The following is a 20,510-nucleotide window of genomic DNA, read 5'->3' as shown; positions in this document are numbered from 1 at the left end:
CAGTTGCCTCTGACCTTAGCACAAACAACCCCTCCAATTACCAAAGGAATTAATTCAGCATAATTTGAAAGATTTTTATTTTATTTTTATTTATTCATGAGAGATACACAGAGACAGAGACACAGGTAGAGGGAGAAGCAGGCTCCATGCAGGGAGCCCGATGTGGGCCTTGATCCTGGGACTCCAGGATCACGCCTGGGGCAGAAGGCAGATGCTCAACCACTGAGCCACTCAGGTGCCCCTAACACAGCATAATTTTAGTTTATACTATGGGATACTTGTTCCATGGGGCCTTAAAACTCATGACCAACGAACTAACCTCTTGATAATTTTAAACTTAATTTTATTTAGTTTATTAATAACTATATAGTTGGGGTCTCATAACAGTGGTTTGTGAGGCAAAAATATAAAACAAAATAATTTAAATTATTCAGTGACAGAGGAAATTCTAATAATTTAGTTTGACTTCAAGAACATTTTGAAATTAATTCTATCATCTTTGTCCTCCATTAAAAATCTATTGGTATTTTTATTTTTTTTTATTTTATTTTTTATTTTTTGATGTTTCATTATTTTTTAATTTTTTAATAATAAATTTTATTTTTTATGGGTGTTCAATTTGCCAACATACAGAATAACACCCTGTGCTCATCCCATCAAGTGCCCCTCTCAGTGCCCGCCACACAGTAACCCCCACCCCCCGCCCTCCTCCCATTCCACCACCCCTAGTTCATTTCCCAGAGTTAGGAATCTTTATGTTCTGTCTCCCTTTCTGATATTTCCTACCCATTTCTTCTCCTTTCCTTTCTATTCCCTTTCACTATTATTTATATTCCCCAAATGAATGAGACCATATAACGTTTGTCCTTCTCCGATTGACTTATTTCACTCAAAATAATACCCTCCAGTTCCATCCATGTCGAAGAAAATGGTGGGTATTTGTCATTTCTAATGGCTGAGTAATATTCCATTGTATACATAAACCACATCTTCTTTATCCATTCATTTTTCGATGGACACCGAGGCTCCTTCCACAGTTTGGCTACTGTGGACATTGCTGCTAGAAACATCGGGGTGCAGGTGTCCCAGCGTTTCATTGCATCTGTATCTTTGGGGTAAATCCCCAGCGGTGCAATTGCTGGGTCGTAGGGCAGGTCTATTTTTAATTCTTTGAGGAACCTCCACACAGTTTTCCAGAGTGGCTGCACCAGTTCACATTCCCACCAACAGTGTAAGAGTGTTCCCTTTTCTCTGCATCCTCTCCAACATTTGTGGTTTCCTGCCTTGTTAATTTTCCCCATTCTCACAGGTGTGAGGTGGTATCTCACTGTGGTTTTGAATTGTATTTCCCTGATGGCAAGTGATGCAGAGCATTTTCTCATGTGCTTGTTGGCCATGTCTATGTCTTCCTCTGTGAGATTTCTGTTCATGTCTTTTGCCCATTTCATGATTGGATTCTTGGTTTCTTTGCTGTTGAGTTTAATAAGTTCTTTATAGATCTTGGAAACTAGCCCCTTATCTAATACGTCATTTGCGAATATCTTCTCCCATTCTGTAGGTTGTCTTTTAGTTCTGTTGACTGTATCCTTTGCTGTGCAAAAGCTTCTTGTCTTGATGAAGTCCCAATAGTTCATTTTTGCTTTTGTTTCTTTTGCCTTCGTGGATGTATCTTGCAAGAAGTTACTGTGGCCGAGTTCAAAAAGGGTATTGCCTGTGTTCTCCTCTAGGATTTTGATGGAATCTTGTCTCACATTTAGATCTTTCATCCATTTTGAGTTTATCTTTGTGTACGGTGCAAGAGAGTGGTCTAGTTTAATTCTTCTGCATGTGGATGTCCAATTTTCCCAGCACCATTTATTGAAGAGACTGTCTTTCTTCCAGTGAAGAGTCTTTCCTCCTTTATCGAATATTATTAGTTGACTATAAAGTTGAGGGTCCACTTCTGGGTTCTCTATTCTGTTCCATTGATCTATGTGTCTGTTTTTGTGCCAGAACCACACTGTGTTGATGACCACAGCTTTGTAGTACAACCTGAAATCTGGCATTGTGATGCCCCCAGCTGTGGTTTTCTTTTTTAAAATTCCCCTGGCTATTCGGGGTCTTTTCTGATTCCACACAAATCTTAAAATAATTTGTTCTAAGTCTCTGAAGAAAGTCCATGGTATTTTGATAGGGATTGCAGTAAACGTGTAAATTGCCCTGGGTAACATTGACATTTTCACAATATTAATTCTGCCAATCCATGAGCATGGAGTATTTTTCCATCTCTTTGTGTCTTCCTCAATTTCTTTCAGAAGTGTTCTATAGTTTTTAGGGTATAGATCCTTTACCTCTTTGGTTAGGTTTATTCCTAGGTATCTTATGCTTTTGGATGCAATTGTAAATGGGATTGACTCCTTAATTTCTCTATCTTCAGTCTCATTGTTAGTGTATAGAAATGCCACTGACTTCTGGGCATTGATTTTGTATCCTGCCACGCTACCAAATTGCTGTATGAGTTCTAGCAATCTTGGAGTGGAGGCTTTTGGGTTTTCTACGTAGAGTATCATGTCATCGGCGAAGAGGGAGAGTTTGACTTCTTCTTTGCCAATTTGAATGCCTTTAATGTCTTTTTGTTGTCTGATTGCTGAGGCTAGGACTTCTAGTACTATGTTGAATAGCAGTGGTGAGAGTGGACATCCCTGTCTTGTTCCTGATCTTAGGGGAAAGGCTCCCAGTGCTTCCCCATTGAGAATGATATTTGCTGTGGGCTTTTCGTAGATGTTGAGGAATGTCCCCTCTATCCCTACACTCCGAAGAGTTTTGATCAGGAATGGATGCTGTATTTTGTCAAATGCTTTCTCTGCATCTAATGAGAGGATCATATGGTTCTTGGTTTTCTCTTGCTGATATGATGAATCACATTGATTGTTTTGCGAGTGTTGAACCAGCCTTGTGTCCCGGGGATAAATCCTACTTGGTCATGGTGAATAATTTCCTTAATGTATTGTTGGATCCTATTGGCTAGTATCTTGTTGAGAATTTTTGCATCCATGTTCATCAGGGATATTGGTCTGTAATTCTCCTTTTTGGTGGGGTCTTTGTCTGGTTTTGGAATTAAGGTGATGCTGGCCTTATAGAACGAATTTGGAAGTACTCCGTCTCTTTCTATCTTTCCAAACAGCTTTAGTAGAGTAGGTATGGTCTCTTCTTTAAACGTTTGATAGAATTCTCCAAGGGAAGCCATCTGGCCCTGGACTTTTGTGTCTTGGGAGGTTTTTGATGACTGCTTCAATTTCCTCCCTGGTTATTGGCCTGGTTTCAGGTTTTCTATTTCTTCCAGTTCCAGTTTTGGTAGTTTGTGGCTTTCCAAAAATGTGTCCATTTCTTCTAGATTGCCTAATTTATTGGTGTATAGCTGTTCATAATATGTTTTTAAAATCCTTTGTATTTCCTTGGTGTTGGTAGTGACCTCTCCTTTCTCATTCATGATTTTATTAATTTGAGTCTTTTCTCTCTTCTTTTCAATAAGGCTGGCTAATAGTTTATGTATCTTATTAATTCTTTCAAAGAACCAACTCCTGGTTCTGTTGATCTGTTCCACAGTTCTTCTGGTCTCGGTTTCGTTGAGTTCTGCTCCTATCTTTATTAACTCTCTTCTTCTGCTGGATGTAAGATCTATTTGCTGTTTTTTTCTCTAGCTCCTTTAGGTGTAAGGTTAGCTTTTGTATTTGAGTTCTTTCCAGTTTTTGAATGGATGCTTGTATTGCGATGTATTTCCCCCTCGGGACTGCTTTTGCTGTATCCCAAAGATTTTGAATGGTTGTATCTTCATTCTCATTAGTTTCCATGAATCTTTTTAATTATTCCTTAATTTCCTGGTTGACCCTTTCATCTTTTAGCAAGATGGTCCTTAACCTCCACGTGTTTGAGGTCCTTCCAAACTTCTTGTTGTGATTTAGTTCTAATTTTAAGGCATTATGGTCTGAGAATATGCAGGGGGCGATCCCAATCTTTTGGTATTGGTTCAGACATGAATTGTGACCCAGTATGTGATCTATTCTGGAGAAAGTTCCATGTGCACTTGAGAAGAATGTGTATTCAGTTGAGTTTGGATGTAAAGTTCTGTAGATATCTGTGAAATCCATCTGGCCCAGTGTATCATTTAAAGCTCTCATTTCTTTGGAGATGTTGTGCTTAGAAGACCTATCGAGTGTAGAAAGTGCTAGATTGAAGTCACCAAGTATAAGTGTATTATTATCTAAGTATGTCTTAATTTTGGTTATTAATTGATTGATATATTTGGCAGCTCCCACATTCGGGGCATATATATTGAGGATTGTTAAGTCCTCTTGTTGGATAGATCCTTTAAGTATGATATAGTGTCCCTCTTCATCTCTCACTACAGTCTTCGGCGTAAATTTTAGTTTATCTGATATAAAGATGGGTACCCCTACTTTCTTTTGAGGACCATTTGAATGGTAAATGGTTCTCCAACCTTTTATTTTCATGCTGTAGGTGTCCTTCTGTCTAAAATGAGTCTCTTGTAGAAGCAAATAGATGGGTCCTGCTTTTTTATCCAGTCTGACACCCTGTGCCTTTTGATGGGGTCATTAAGCCCGTTCACGTTCAGAGTTACTATTGAAAGATATGAATTTAGTGTCATCATGATACCTATTCAGTCCCTGTTTTTGTGGATTGTTCCATTGGACTTCTTCTTAAAGGGAATTTTAAGAGTCCCCCTTAAAATTTCTTGCAGAGCTGGTTTGGAGGTCACATATTCTTTCAGTTCCTGCCTGTCTTGGAAGCTCTTTATCTCTCCTTCCATTCTAAATGAGAGCCTTGCTGGATAGAGTATTCTTGGTTGCATGTTCTTCTCATTTAGGACCCTGAATATATCCTGCCAGCCCTTTCTGGCCTGCCAGGTCTCTGTGGAGAGGTCTGCTGTTACCCTAATACTCCTCCCCATAAAAGTCAGGGATTTCTTGTCTCTTGCTGCTGTAAGGATCTTCTGTTTATCTTTGGAATTTGCAAGCTTCACTATTAAATGTCGAGGTGTTGAGGGGTTTTTATTGATTTTAGGGGGAGATCTCTCTTTTTCCTGGATCTGAATGCCTGTTTCCCTTCCCAGATTAGGAAAGTTTTCAGCTATGATTTGTTCAAATACCTATTCTGGCCCTCTGTCCGTTTCGGTGCCCTCGGGAACCCCAATTAAACGTAGGGTTTTCTTCCTCAGGCTGTCACTTATTTCCCTTAATCTATCCTCATGATCTTTTAATTGTATCTTTTTTCCTCAGTTTCCCTCTTTGCCATCAACCTGTCTTCTATGCCACTCACTCGTTCTTACATCCCATTAACCTTCGTCGTTTCGTCGTTAGGACTTCTAGTTTGGATTGCATCTCATTCAATTGATTTTTAATTTCTTCCTGATTGGATCTAAATTCTGCAGTCATGAAGTCTCTTGAGTCCTTTATGCTTTTTTTCCTAGAGCCACCAGTAGCTGTATAATAGTGCTTCTGAATTGGCTTTCTGACATTGAATTGTAATCCAGATTTTGTAACTCTGTGGGAGAGAGGACTGTTTCTGATTCTTTTTTTTTTGTTTTATTTATTTACGATAGTCATACAGAGAGAGAGAGAGAGGCAGAGACACAGGCAGAGGGAGAAGCTGGCTCCATGCACCAGGAGCCTGACGTGGGATTCGATCCCGGGTCTCCAGGATCGCGCCCTGGGCCAAAGGCAGGCGCCAAACCGCTGCGCCACCCAGGGATCCCTCTGATTCTTTCTTTTGAGGTGAGGTTTTCCTTCTAGTCATTTTGCTCAGTGCAGAGTGGCCAAAAACAAATTGTATTGGGAAAAGGAGAAAAAGAGAGAAGTGAAAGAAGGAAAGAAAAAGAAAAGAAGAAAAAAGAAAAAAGGAAGAAAAAAAGAGAAAAAAGAAAAAAAAGAGAAGAAAAACAGAAAAAAAAAAAAGAAAATAAAGGGGGGGGGGAAGCAAACAGAAATCAAAAAGCAAAAACAAAACAAAACCAAACAAAACAAAAAACAATGGGGAGTATCCTCTAATTCTGTATACTGTAAATCCCTTGACTTCCCCTGGAACTTTCCAGTGTTCGTTGCTTGGTCAATAATTTGTTTTTTCCCTGTCCGTCTAGCTGGTCTTCTGGGGGAGGTGCCTGTTGTGCTGATTCTCAGATGTTAGCACTTGGGGGAGCTGCTCTGCCCCCTGCCTGGTGCAGGGCTCAGCGGGGGTTGTTTACCCCATGAGGCCCCAGGAGGAACAACCCCAGTGGCGGGGCCAGCTCTGGAGCCCTGGAGTCAGCTCCCGCAGGAACTATGGGGCTCTCCGTCCGCAGGGCCTGGAGGCTCCGGGGCGGGGCCGCTGATGTGCTCAGCTCGGGGCAGGAGCTTCCTCGCTGTCCTGGGCCCTCCCGGCCTCTGCCTGTCCCGGGGGAGGCCGGATCCTGGGCTGTGTCCCGGCGCCCTGTGCCCCGGGGCCTGCGCTGTGGGATTCGCGCTCCCGCCCCGCAGCCCCCTCCGCGGAGCCGCCGCCCGAGCCCCTCCGAGCTGCTCCGGCCCCGCCGTGCGTGCTGCAGCCCTTAGGGAGCTCGGGGCACTCTCCCGGGGCGCAGGTGTCTGTTAGTGTCCCCGGGAGCCCGAGGGCATCCCCGCCCTCCTGGGTCCTGCTCTAACTCCCTGCGAGCCCCTTTCCGCCCGGGAAGGTTGGTGCAGCTCCTGCTCCTCTGGGACGGGGCTCTCCTGTCCTGGGGACACTCGCCCCGGCCTCAGCCCGGCTCCTCGCGGGGCCCCTCCCCCTCGGAGGCCTTTTGTTTCTTTATTTCTTTTTCCCCGTCTTCCTACCTGATAGAAGCGCGAACTCTTCTCACTGTAGCATTCCAGCTGGTCTCTCTTTACATCTCAGGCCGAATTTGTAGATTTTCAGGACCATTTGAAGGTTATCTAGGTAAGTTGGTGGGAACAGGTGACTTGGGGACCCTACTCTTCCACCATCTTGCCCTCCCCTCCTCTATTGGTCTTTTTAAAACTGTTTTACAAACTATAAAGAAAACAGAGCTTCATGCTTTTTTACTTCTAATTGTTTCATTTTGATTTGTTTCCGGAAGGGAGAATCTACAGTAGAGTCTACCTGAACAGTTCCTTAAGGAAGACAATTTAGAAGAATTTATCAGAGCCTTCCAGACACTTGATGGAAGTAATAGAAGTTTGATCGGGCACCTCATCTGAGAGCAGTTTGCTTGTACTAAGCAGTGGTTCTCCTGTTTCAGCCCTGAGACGCAGGTGTCAACACTTCCTGTGTGCCCCCTCACTTTGGCTCCATCTACTGTGAACTGCACCAAGCTGCCTCACGAAGATAACTGCACTGCATCTTTATCAGCTGCACCATGTGGCAATAGTGATCTGTCCTGGACCTTCTGAGACACGGCGGCAGGGGCTCTCCAAAGGATCCAGCTTGGCTCTGACCCATGTCAGTGTCTAAAGGGGGAAGGAGTTAATACCCTTCAGCCATCAGCCAGCCTTTGGCCAGTGGAGGATTCACCTTTCTGTTCCATTGTTAGTGAATTCTATGGCGCATTCTACACCATCCCCCCTAGTGTCCCAGCAGGATCAAACACCATCAAACTCAGTGACGATCCACTCAAAAGACAGACAATTAAGTTAACTTTTCCACCTTCTGTGTCTTCATCTTCTCAATACCTTATTTTGATTCCTTGGTGTCAGTTCCCCCAAATAAATGCCTTATATATGAGTTTTTGTTCCAGGCTCTGCTTTCTGGGAGAAAATCAGGCCAAGGCATTCATTATCTGTGTTTCTTTCCTATTATCTTCTTTTGTGTCTTATTAATCCTATTCATATTTTCTTACCTTTTTCAATTTCCTTAAAGTCTTTTTCTTTCATTTTCATTTTGACTTCTGTCATTTGGGGGATGAAAAATGATTTGCAGGTATAAAAGAGCAACTTGAAATATCCTTAAGATGATGGAAGTGTTCTGTATCTTGACTGTGGTAGTGGATATACAAACCTACATGTGTGATACAACTGAATAGAACTAAATACATGCAAACACAAATACAAGTAAAATTTGAATAAAATCTGTGGATTGCATCAATGTCACTGTGATGGTTGTGTTATTATATTACAGTTTTTCCAGATATTACAACTGGAAGGAACTGGTAAAGAATACGCAGGAGGTCTCTGTATTGATACTTACCATTGCATATGAATCTATAATTATCTCAAAATAAAAAACGTTTAAAGAAAACACAACTTTGTTTTTCTTTAACAATAGTCCCTTGATTTACACACACATACAAACTGCAATCTTTTAGCAGATTAATGACCAGTTTAAATATTTATATATACATTTGTAAGAGCATATCACTTAAATTATGAGCTCATATTCAAAAGTTTATTTTGCTATTAACTAAAAGCCATTTATTAGACTTCATGTTCTGACCAAACTAAAATCTATAGAAATAGTTACATTGTCTGGAAAGGGCTATACCAAATTTAAAAAGTATTCTACTTTAGGGCTTTTAATATTTATTAAGAAGGAAAGCATTCCTAAGCTATTTAATCTATGATCACAGAATCTATCTTTTGTAAAGGAAACTGTGTAAGATATGGTTAGTTTACAGCTTTTTCTTCCTTTTTTTGGTTAGAAGATTTGTACTCAGTTAATCCCATTTGAATGGTTTTTAAATTGACCATTTATTGGAATGCCTGGGTGGCTCAGTGCTTGAGCGTCTGCCTTTGGCTCAGGGCATGATCTCTGGTCCTGGGATGGAGTCCCCGCATCTGGCTCTCTGCAAGAAGCCATTAAATTATGAGCTCATATTCAAAAGTTTATTTTGCTATTAACTAAAAGCCATTTAACTGGAATCGAGTCCCACATCGGGCTTCTTGCAGGGAGCCTGCTTCTCCCTCTGCCTGTGTCTCTGCCTCTCTCTCTGTCTCTCATGAATAAATAAAATCTTTAAAAATAAATAAATAAATTGACCATTTACATTAGGAAAAAAAAAAGGTGTCATCTGGCTGGATCAGCTACCTGTTTCCTAAGAACCCAGAGACTGATTTTGTATTATGTAAAAATCACTGGCTTTTTTCCTCTTAAAAACTAGTTAAGTATACGACTAATACAAAAATTCTATAGGCAATGCTTATAATTTTAAGTACTATCATTTGTCAGCATTATTTTTTGCAACCCAGGACAACTTTGGGAATGGAAGAAATGAAAAAAATAAATGCGCTCAGTGCTTTCCTGAAAATGCTTACCACTCTCCAGCCAATACATGCCTAATCCATGCAGTTTGCATTTGTCTACATCATTCTCAAATGTTCTCTTTCCCTGTTTTAGTTACCCTTGGCCTATACCTTGACCTTCTGCTGCCTGTCTCAATAAATTCAGAACACAACCATTTACTTGCAGCAAGTGGGAATGATTTCCCCAGAAATATAGCATCCAATAAAAGCCAAAGCCAAAGGAAATAGAAAGGTGAGGTCGAGCAGAATTCTCTCATCACAGGCTCCCCTGCTTTTTTCCTTTTGGCCTTAGATACTGTGCTGACCTCTGTCTATTTTTATGGCTAGATTAATTCTGCTATTTCAATGAGTCTGACTTTTCAGAATCATATGGTTGAGATGACCTTATGAAATGCTAACCTCTAAAAAGATTATGTGAAAAAATGATAAAAAGATGAAAAAAATTGAGAATTGCTGACCAAGAAAATACCTTAGAGATGGTCTTACTCAACCTTCCAGTTTCACAAAGAGGAAGGTAGGAAAAGAACAATTGAGTGATGTTATGTTAAGCTCATGGCCTCCAACACCAGCTGTCAAATCAGCAGTACAACAGACTCAAGGCCAACTATATCCCCAGCTGGCAGAAGTATAAGGAATTCTAGAATGAGCGCTAAATAATTCAGATTAAAAACTAGAATTTCTAATGCTGAAATTCTGAATATCCACCCACCTGCAGTTGATTTTACCTTGTTACTGGATCCCTGCTTTGTTCATTGCAATAGTCAGTGACTGGATGACATTTGCAAGTGATATACATCATATTCATGTTTCCCTGCATCATGTCCTTTAGGAGGTTTGTCCTGACTTTCTCCCTCCCAGCCCTCTTTCTTCTCACAAACTTCACACAGCCTGTAGAAGGACCCATGATTCTCATTTATTATGGATAAAACATACTACTTGTCTTCAGACTCTTACCTGTCAACCTAACCAACACTATGAAAGCTTGCTCTTCTAAGGACTTTCCGTCTTGGTCATATTCAACTTTCTAACTATTTTCCTTAAGCACAATAACCATGATAGTATTATTTTGTGGTTGTGGATGTTTGCTTTTTAAAAATATCACACCATAGTTAGTGTTATGTAAGACATAGGAGGTACTTAAGAGATAACTGCCCTTTCTAACAGAGTTCTGTAGCATACAAATGAAAAAATATATAAAAATGCTTTATTCTCAAGCATGATGCAAAAGTAAAATGTAAAATCTTACACTGAAGAGAGTAGACATAATGCAAACTGAGGATTGTTATAAATTTGAAAAGTAATTATTTTGTAATTTACAATTTTGGCACTTACTGTGGAGGATGGTTAACAGATATTCCTTATTTTTCTTTCAAGCTACATTCTTGTCTATAATTCTCTCTAGCTAATCAAAAGGCAAAGGGAAAATATCGTGAGACAACCATGGTACCTAGGGAAAAAGGCAATACATTTTCATTTTTATTTAAAAAACTTGTCAATTGGCAGATACATTTACAGTTCACATAATATAATTCATATATAATAAACACATTTATTATATATAAATAACATTGAATTTTAAGTCTTAAAAAACCTGTCCAATTAAAAATACTAATTAGCAATGAGAATGTACTGCAATTATACACACAAAGATAAATACATATCATCAACCTAATGTTGAGCAAAAGAAGCTAAATACAAAAGTGAACATTCTGTACAATTCCATTTATGGGACAGTCAAAATCACACAATGCTTACAAGGTTCCTAGAAGTCAGGCTAGTGGTTGACTGTGGGTGGGAGTAATGCCCAAAAGGGGGGTTGTGTATCTGAAATTGTGATGCTTGTTCTCCATCTGGGATCTTGGTGCTGGTTTCATGTGTGTGTTTGCCTTGTAAAGATGTGTTGAGCTACAGTCATGTAATATACACACAGATGTCCCATGAGCTGTCTAGCTAGTTTTGTTTATGGCGTTCAAGTAAAATCCTAATTAGTGGGAAGCGTGTGTTTGGTAAGGGCATGCTACGTAATTTGGCTATATGGGAGTTACCATTTTAAGCCCTATCAGAACTTAAACAGACCAGTTTAGTCCTTACTGGAAACAAACAGATTTTGTGAAATCATGAGTCATTGTCTGAGCTGAATCAAATCTTCACGTTTTGAGTGGGATGCTCAGATGTGGAAGGGTACTATGAGCGGACATTTCTAGTGGTTAGCAGAAACCACATTGTATGCTTCTAAATATAGCTAAGTTCCAGTTGTCCTATTTTTTTTGCATGACTTAATTGAAAGATAATAGCCATAATATTATAATTAAAAGCTATAAATACAATAGCTGCTTTGTGTAAAAGACAAGTCTGACAGTCACCTTATCTAGGACTGTAATTTCATTAGAATCATAACATGAATACTATATGGAATGCCTTATGCAGCTCTTTGGGTAACTGGGAAAAGTAAAACAATTTTTCAGGTTTTTTTCTTTGTCCGTTTTCTTTCCCTACTTGGCCAAAGCAATAATCACAACAACAATAACCACTGCCCCCACCCCACCCCCTGCCAAAAAAAAAAAAGTAAGGAAAGAAAAAAAAGAGATGGCTTATTTTTACGATTCTATAAATAAGAAAACGAAGTCAGCAAAGCAGCTGACAACATTTGCATTCTTTGAGATGCCTTTCAGTTTTACAAAATACAGCTTTAGTGCTCATAAAATGAAAGAGTCACAGCAATGATTAATGCAAAAACTTTTTGCAGGCAGATATTCTACTACCATAGAAGAATATTGTCTAGTGATGGAAAGCTTATATATTGCAACTTTATGGGGAGCCCCTGTAAATGTTTTATCTTTAAACAAACCATAATCTCAATGCTCAAGCCTAAAATAAGTAGTGGTAATAAGTAAACTTTCAGAGCTCTGACAGAAAATATAATATTGAGATTACCTTCTATGGTTGCTTTTTTTCTAAGTGTTTCTGTAAAAATGTAGATTTCTCAGATAACCTTTTCTTAATCCAAAATTTCATTATGTAGGTTTATTTTGGCCAATCACCTACTATGTGAATATAATAATTTAGACAGAGAAGAAGAGAAGTTCAGCAGGATAATTCTATTGGTGGGCTGGAGAGAAACGTGAAGGCAGTGGTAAAAATGGATGTGCACAGCAAGGAGTAGACTTAATTTTCACCTAAGTAGATAGAATTAAGTTCCTCAAGTGATTTATTATTTGTATTCTTTTTTTGGAGAAGATAACTGACACAGAATTTGATTAAATAATAAATTGTACCAAAAATTACTTAGAAAAAGAACTCTGGCACTGTGTTCTACCAGGGAATTTGTTTGGGTTTTTTTTTTTTTTTTTTGAAAGACACTTTATTTCTTTAAGTGATCCCTACACCCAACATGGGGCTCAGACTTACAACCTCAGGATCAAGTCTCATGCTCCACTGATTGGGCTAGCCAGGTGCCTCTCTCCTGGGGAATTTTTAAATGGGTGATACGAATGCTATTTCCACCTGCCCGTTGTGTGGCCTTTTAGAGCTCAGCTAATTTTCTGGATCTCAGATTGCTCATCTGTGATATCAGGAATATGAACCAAATTGTCTGTAAGGTTCTCTCCAGTTCCAAAAGTTTAAAGTGCAATTGCACAATTTCCCCCTTATTTTTAATCAATTTGAACAGATTGTATAAATGACCACGAGTGGCTTACGACATTCTTGGGCAGCATAAAATGTGAACTGTCTTCTCATTGTGTTCATATGATATTTTTTACAGGAAAGGATGATGGAAGAGTATATGGTGGAAAGAAGCATAACATGTAAACCGATCCAGGTGAGTGGTATTTTTAATAACTCAACTCACCTGTTATGTGGCTACCATGTAATTGTCTCTCCTTTGCCTTACAGCAAAAACTACTATCTATGAATGAATGCACATGTTACATATTAATGTGTTATGTTTAAAGCTCCCATATTGTCACTATTTTCCCTTGACCAATGTAATGTTACTCATTTTAAAAAACAGCTTATTGAAGTATAAATGACACACTAAACTACACTATTTTAAGTGTACAATTTGACAAGTATTGGGCATATTCACTCTCTTGATTGTGGTGATGGTTTCACAGGTATAAATTAGTATTTCAACACTGGGTCTCCTCTATCCTGGATAGATTCAGCACTTTCTACTATACCAATCTGCCTTCTTGGTTCCTTCAGTATACTTACTCTTGTAAGGCTTATTAGGAAAAGTACCCAACCTAACAAATCCACGTTGGAAATAGTGATAGCTAGTGGACAAATCAGGTTTATCTAATTATTATACGGGGGGATCCCTGGGTGGTTCAGTAGTTTGGCACCTGCCTTTCGCCCAGGGCGCGATCCTGGAGTCCCGGGATCGAGTTCCGCATCACGCTCCTGGCATGGAACCTGCTTTTCCCTCTGCCTGTGTCTCTGCCTCTCTCTCTCTCTCTCTCTCTGTCTATCATGAATAAATAAATAAAATCTTTTAAAACAATTATTATACGTTTTTTTATTCATTATTTGATTTCTTCAATTTGATTTGTTTTTTTCATTATGAGCCAGGAACTTTGCTGAGCATTAGAGATATTATCAGGCTGGATGAGAAGAGGTTGCAGTCTCCAAGACCTAATTGGAGACACACGTAAGGAAGCAATAGCATGAGGATGTGATGTAAGAAAAACATAGGAAGCTCTGGGGACTTTTCGAGGATCTATATCCAATCTTGTGCATGAAGGAAGACTTCCTGGAGGGTATGGTGTCTAAAATCAAGTAGGATTTATCCAAGGAATGGAGTATGTGAAATATTCCAGGAAGAAGAACCTAAATTTGCAAGATCTCCAGGGGGAGATAGGATTATGGAACTTGCAAGTAGCTCAGCACTCTGGGCTCAGAGAGTTAAGAGTTTATCAGGACCTGGGGCATGCAGGACCTGGTGGATTTTGTTTAGACACCTAATCCACCTGTCTGGAAATAACAGGATTCAGATTTGGCTAAGTCAAGTGGCTATTTGGAGAATTGTGGTTTGAATTTTGGTGATATGATTTTAGTCTAAATTAGATGAATGAAATTGTGAAGTAAATAGCTTGAGAAGTATTTACAAGATAGAAGGATTTCAAACAGAGAAGGTAGATTCTGTTGAAAACAAGAATTAAGGCTACTGCCCAGGTTTGTGGTTTGAACAATGCATTCGAACAGAATCATGATGTTGCTCATAGGATTAAGGTTTGTGGGGAAGAAGAAGGTTTGGTTTGTTTGATCCATAGTGTATTAAAATCGACCTGTCTGGTGAATAATTAGATACTTGGGTTTAAAGCTCAGTAAAGAGATCAGAGCTGGACTGGAAATTTTTAAAAATGAGATATAATTACATAAGTTTAAGGTGTTGAAGTTGTTGATTTGATGCATTTATATATTGCAATGTGATTACTACCTTAGCATTAGTGAATATCTCCATTACATCACATAATTATTATTTCTTTTTTTAACAGTGACAACTATGAAGATCAGGTCTCTTAGTGACTTTGAAGTTTACAATACAGTATTATTGATTATAATCACCAAGTTGTGCAATAGATCTCCAGAACTTACCTATTTACTAGTTGCAAGTTTGAACTCTTAAATAACATCTCCCCAGATCCACTACCCCCAGCCTCTGGTATACACCATTCCACTTTCTGTTTCTAGAAGTTCAGCTTTTTTAGATCACAGATAAGTGATATCATTGCAGTCTCTGCTTGATCCCTTAAGAATAACTGAAATGCAGGGGTGCCTGGGTAGCTCTATGGGTTAAGAACCTGACTCTTGGCTTCAGCTTAGGTCATGATCTCAGAGTCATGAGATGGAGCCCCGCATTGGGCTTGAGCTGGCTTGAGATTCTCTCCTCCTCTCTCCTTCCCCTCCTGCTCCTTCCCCTGCTTCTGCTCACTCTCTCTCAAATAAATAAATAAATAAATAAATAAATAAATAAATAAATAAATAAATAAAATCTTTTTTTAAAAAGAATAACTTAAAATCAGTGTAAAAATTTCCATAGTTATACATTTTTTTCTTTCATACGTGGTTCTGAGTTTTCTAAATTCTAACTACATATATATTATTAAACAGAAATACCTAGTTTAAAGACCTTACACATTCTAATCTTAAAAAGCTTTGCCAAGGCCCTTGAATCTCTGACCTTTCTCTTTAGAAAAAAGAAGAAAAGATGCATTATGATTTATTTAAAAAAAAAGACATGCAGGGAATTAATCAAATTAATATCGAAGTCCCCACACAATACAAAATAAATGTGACTTTTATAGTCTGTGAGATAAAAAATCCAAATGGAACCGTTTTTAGCTATGTGTGGTGACATTTATGTCTAAGATAAACAGATTTTTCCACACCTTTATTTCTAGATAGTAGTATTTTAATAGAAGGATTATTAATCTTCAAATAATACTACAGATAATGAAATATCTTTATAAATCATGGATATTGATCTGAATAAGTCATTCATCCAAGAGATTAAAAAGAAAAGATAGAATGAAGTAGCAGAACGATGGTAATGTTTTAGTCTTCACTTTTAGTAATGGCAAAGTCAGGCAATCAAATGAGGAAGATACATTTTCAATCATTTTTGTGAGTCCAAATATAACTTTACAAGAAAATTGGATTCTAGATAGCAATATAAAAAATGGGATATTGATATAAGTGTTTATGTTCTTATGAATAAAGTACTTTTATTATGACACTTAATTATTTTTATATGAATATAAAACCCTGATGTAGTGATAACTGTTTTTCACAAAATAATATGACAAAAATATTTCCATAAAAAAGAATATATGATTTTTAGCCCAGTTTAGATACCGGTTTATATTGATTCTTTTATCTGTTATTCTATATAAAATATTTAATACTTATTTACAATTTTGATCTTTCCTCCATTTATTCCCTATTTTAAGGTAAGGGGATATTTTTCTTTTGAAAACTCTGGATGGTTTTGTGTCAATTAATTGTTGTTGAGTAATATATCACCCCTAAATTTAGTGGCTCCAAACAATAAACAATATTTCACATGTGCCTACTTCAATTTGATGGTTTTATGATTGGGTTGGGCTTGTCATGCATCAGTAGTTGGATCTGTGGGAGTGAGCTGGTTTGGGAAGACCGAGGCTGGGCCTGCTGCACTTTCTCAGCTCCCCATGGCTCCTCATGCCCCAGAACATTATTAGCCCAGGCTTGTTTCTTGTTATGGTCAGAGCACCAAGAGAGTCGGTAGAGTGAGAATCTAGGGGCTTAGGTAAGTCATAGGCTCAGTCCAGGTTCCACAGAAAGAATTCCAAAATCAGGTAGCAAAGAATGAGAGAGCATGGTAGGGTTGAAGAAAGGGCCATTTTCCAATATTATATTATAAAGTGGAATTTCAATAAGAACTTAAAAAAAAGAATAGGGGCCATTTTCTTGATATCAATCTGACACATGTATGCTCTATTTATTTAATTGATTACAAACTGTTCAGGAATGGAAAAGGGATTTTTAAAAAGACATAACCTTTGGTGATGATGAAGATCTAAATCGTTATTTTAATATTTTCATTATTATTGGTTCCTGTAGCCAGTTGCAATTTATACATTGACTTTTTTTTAAGATTTTATTTATTCATGAGAGACACGGAGAGAAAGAGAGAGGCAGAGACACAGGCAAAGGGAGAAGCAGGCTCCACACAGGGAGCCCGATGCAGGACTCTGTCTGGGGACTCAATCCCGGGACTCCAGGACCACACCCCAGGACTGAAAGTAGGCACTAAACCGCTGAGCCACCCAGGGATCCCCACATTGACTTTTAAATATTTTATAGGGAGACACAAAGACAAAAGAAAAAATACATCTTTTTTTCTAAGTGCACTGTGAAATGCACAGTGACAGTCATGGATGAGGAAATATCTAGGCCCTTCTGTGGGAGTCACGGAATGTTTCCAATAGACAGGAAGGCTTGAGCTCCAGTTGAAGAGATGAGCAAGGGTTTATCACATAGAAGGGGAAGGGCAGGATGTTCCTAGCCAGGGAGGCAAGGAGGACATATTACATACAGGGACCACTAAATGAAAACAGTGTAGCCAGCAGTCAAGAGGAGAAGGTTGAGGTAGAAGTTGGAAAGTTTGTGAGGGCTGGATGGTGGAGGAATGCAGACCTTATTTGGGAGAACTGTTCAAATCTTTGAATCTGTAAGACATTCAAACTCTGCTTTCAAGTGTCCTGTGTATTCACAAATTCATGTCTACATTCAGAAAGCATGTCTTTTTCTATCCCACCTTGCATCCACCATGCTTTTCCTCTATCCCAAGGATTTGCTAATTTGACTAGGGACTCTAAGAAAGTGATTGGGCCATTTCCCACTTTTTTTCCTTTCCTTTTTTTCAAATCCTTAAAAAAACAAAAAGGGAAAGGAGTATAGTTCAACCATACTTGTTTTCAGAGTGTTCACTGGGAGATCACAACATAACCCTTCATTATTTGTAAAATAAATTAGTTCATTTGACTTTGGCTGGTAAACCTAATATACTAAATATACCTTACTGATTTTAGTAGAGAAGCTGATACTTGCTTCCCTATCTATACTGTCTTTATAGATACTCTGCAGCCAATCAAAGGTGCAACCATCTTTTTCTACACCCCCCCCCCTTTGGATAATGTGTAACTCCTTTAATAGCATAACAGGAGTGGAGTTTTGACCCAAGGAACCTAACCCATATGGTATGGTATAGAGTGAATCTTTCTGATTCGGTAAGGATTTGGACCAGAAACCTTAGAGTCTAGGCTAATTAGATATTGCTAAGTGTCAAGTGGTCATTAGATAGAAAGCCAGAGTAGATGAGACAGCTTGCTGGAGCCACTGGGGATAACCAAAGGCAAAATTCATTATGAGTTTTGTATTTGGAGAGAATTGAAAGTTCATTAAATTTACCAGTGAGAAGTAGAAATGAAAGGATGGCTTCGGTTTCTAACTTTCCAATTCCAGATGCATTTACCTTGGATAAGCATGTTTTCTAGTTTCACAAGATCATCTATACGTGTTAACAAAATAAAGTTCTATACATGTGTCAGCATGAATGTCTTTCTGTTCTTGCAATTAAATAACCAATACATGATAGCTTTTGAGGCTTCTGAATTTTAAGTCCACCATGAGAAATATGTTTTCTGAAATGTTTCTCAAAAATATTCATTTGTTTGTTTTTTTAAGTATTCTTTGGTAGCTAGGATTAATACTACTGGGGTTGACTTTCTTCAGGCCACTCTATTTTCCAGTTCTTGATATGACCTTTGGTTGCAAAGGGCACCTGCTACATCAGACTCTAAAATATTGATAAGGAACACTGTCTAGCTGATGAACCACCAAGCACCACTAGGCAAGTGTTTGAAAGCATGCTTCCCTGCTCAATTTTCCATTCTGCAAATGTGTGTTGGCTTAAAGGTCAAGAATGGTACCACAGGGACTTTTGATTGCATTATTCTGATTTCTCAGCTATGAATCACTTTCTTTCCAAAGCTATCAAAGCAGAGGCTCTAAAATAAATTTAGTCATTACCCTTTATGATATTACTTCCACTTTTTTCCTGTCTGGCAAAATGCCTGATGTTGGCTGACATTGGGAAAGAGCTTTTCAATTCTGCCTTAGAAGAATGGGGAAGAGACAAATAAAATAAACAAAATACAAGCCACAAAATACTCCTTTCTATTTTCTATTATTTGCCAGTGACTGGTTTTGTAGAACACTGAGCATACCTGCTTAAAGTGATCAAATCAGAGCTCCTATACAATTTAATCTGTTAATCGATTTATTTATTAATAGACATAGCATTGAAATATTTATTCAGAATAAATAATTTTTTGCTTTTAAGAAAGTTATATTTTATTATAGGAAATGTATAAATCTAACTTAGAAATACAAGAACACACATTTGCATATATGTCTGTGTATAGTTATTTAGACCATTGGCATTGTTTATGTGATTTCAAAGAAAGTAAGAAGACAACCTGTGGCTAAGGTATTATTAATTTTTACATCTTTTATCTACACAAATGCATTTTTTTCTTTTTTTCACACAAATACATTTCTTTTGCTTAATGCACTCATCACAAATTTAACACCTCATGTAAAATATAGATCTTTGTTTTTTCATACTAGTGTATTCACAATTTTGTTCAAGTTACTTTCACATTTAAATATTAATCTCTAATATCTTGGATTCCCTTTTGTGTACAGCTACATTTTCTATAATATCTTTCTAGACAGATATATGTATATTTATACTTATCTATACTTATTTATATATTATTATATTTCTATAATATCTTTCTAGACAGATATATGTATATTTATCTATACTATCTATACTTATTTATATACATAAACAAACTTTACTATCCTTTTTCCTGTTCCACTAATATCTTAATTTCAATGTGATATGTTATGGTCATGCAGTGGTCCTGTCTGTCCATGATCTCTTTTCTTTTGCCTTTTGTGGCTATTGTGCTGTCCCATTAGTGAAATACCCCTTCTTCACATCATGTATTCCTGATAGGGAATCAATGCCAATGCTCACTGCACCTTGACCGTGGGATAGACACCTAAACCAAGTTAAGCCAGAGATTTGTACACAGGAATGTGAAATGAACTTTGAGAAAGCAAATGATAGGAAGCAACTGTTCATTCAATCTTATAGTTTTAGTTACTTTAATTATTAAGACATTCCAGTTCACCTTTGATTCAGCCTTAATAAATTTTATTCAATCTCATTTTTAATTCAAAGGTGCCTCTGTGTCTCACCGTTTGGAGAGACTGTGATGTCACTATTTGAGCTGAGACTGCAGTACAGGTAGTGATATGGATTCATGTGTTTCACATACAGGCTTCCTCTCCCTAGATTATTTCTCCTAGGGTTGTATTTTGGGAAGGGAGAATTGAAAACAATATTCTCTATTTATGGTATAAATTGAAAATTCCTTCTTGTTAGTTTTGCTCTGAACCGTTGTAATCCTACATAAGAATTCTTAAGTCAGGCCCTTGACTGAAAGAGAACAAATCTAACATAGCACCATACCCTGCCCCCCACCTGCCTATGGAGGGGAAAGAGAAAAAAAGAGGAAGGGAGTCGAAAACTCTACCTTCTTAAATAAAGGAGTCACTATCTTCCTCTTCCTTCATAACCCTCATTATAAAAAAGTTGGGGATTTTTCTATGCATTGCTGTATTCAACAT

Source organism: Nyctereutes procyonoides, unplaced genomic scaffold (assembly GCF_905146905.1).
Source record: "Nyctereutes procyonoides isolate TBG_1078 unplaced genomic scaffold, NYPRO_anot_genome, whole genome shotgun sequence".
Lineage (NCBI taxonomy): Eukaryota > Metazoa > Chordata > Mammalia > Carnivora > Canidae > Nyctereutes > Nyctereutes procyonoides.
Note: the sequence above shows the minus strand (reverse complement) of the source record.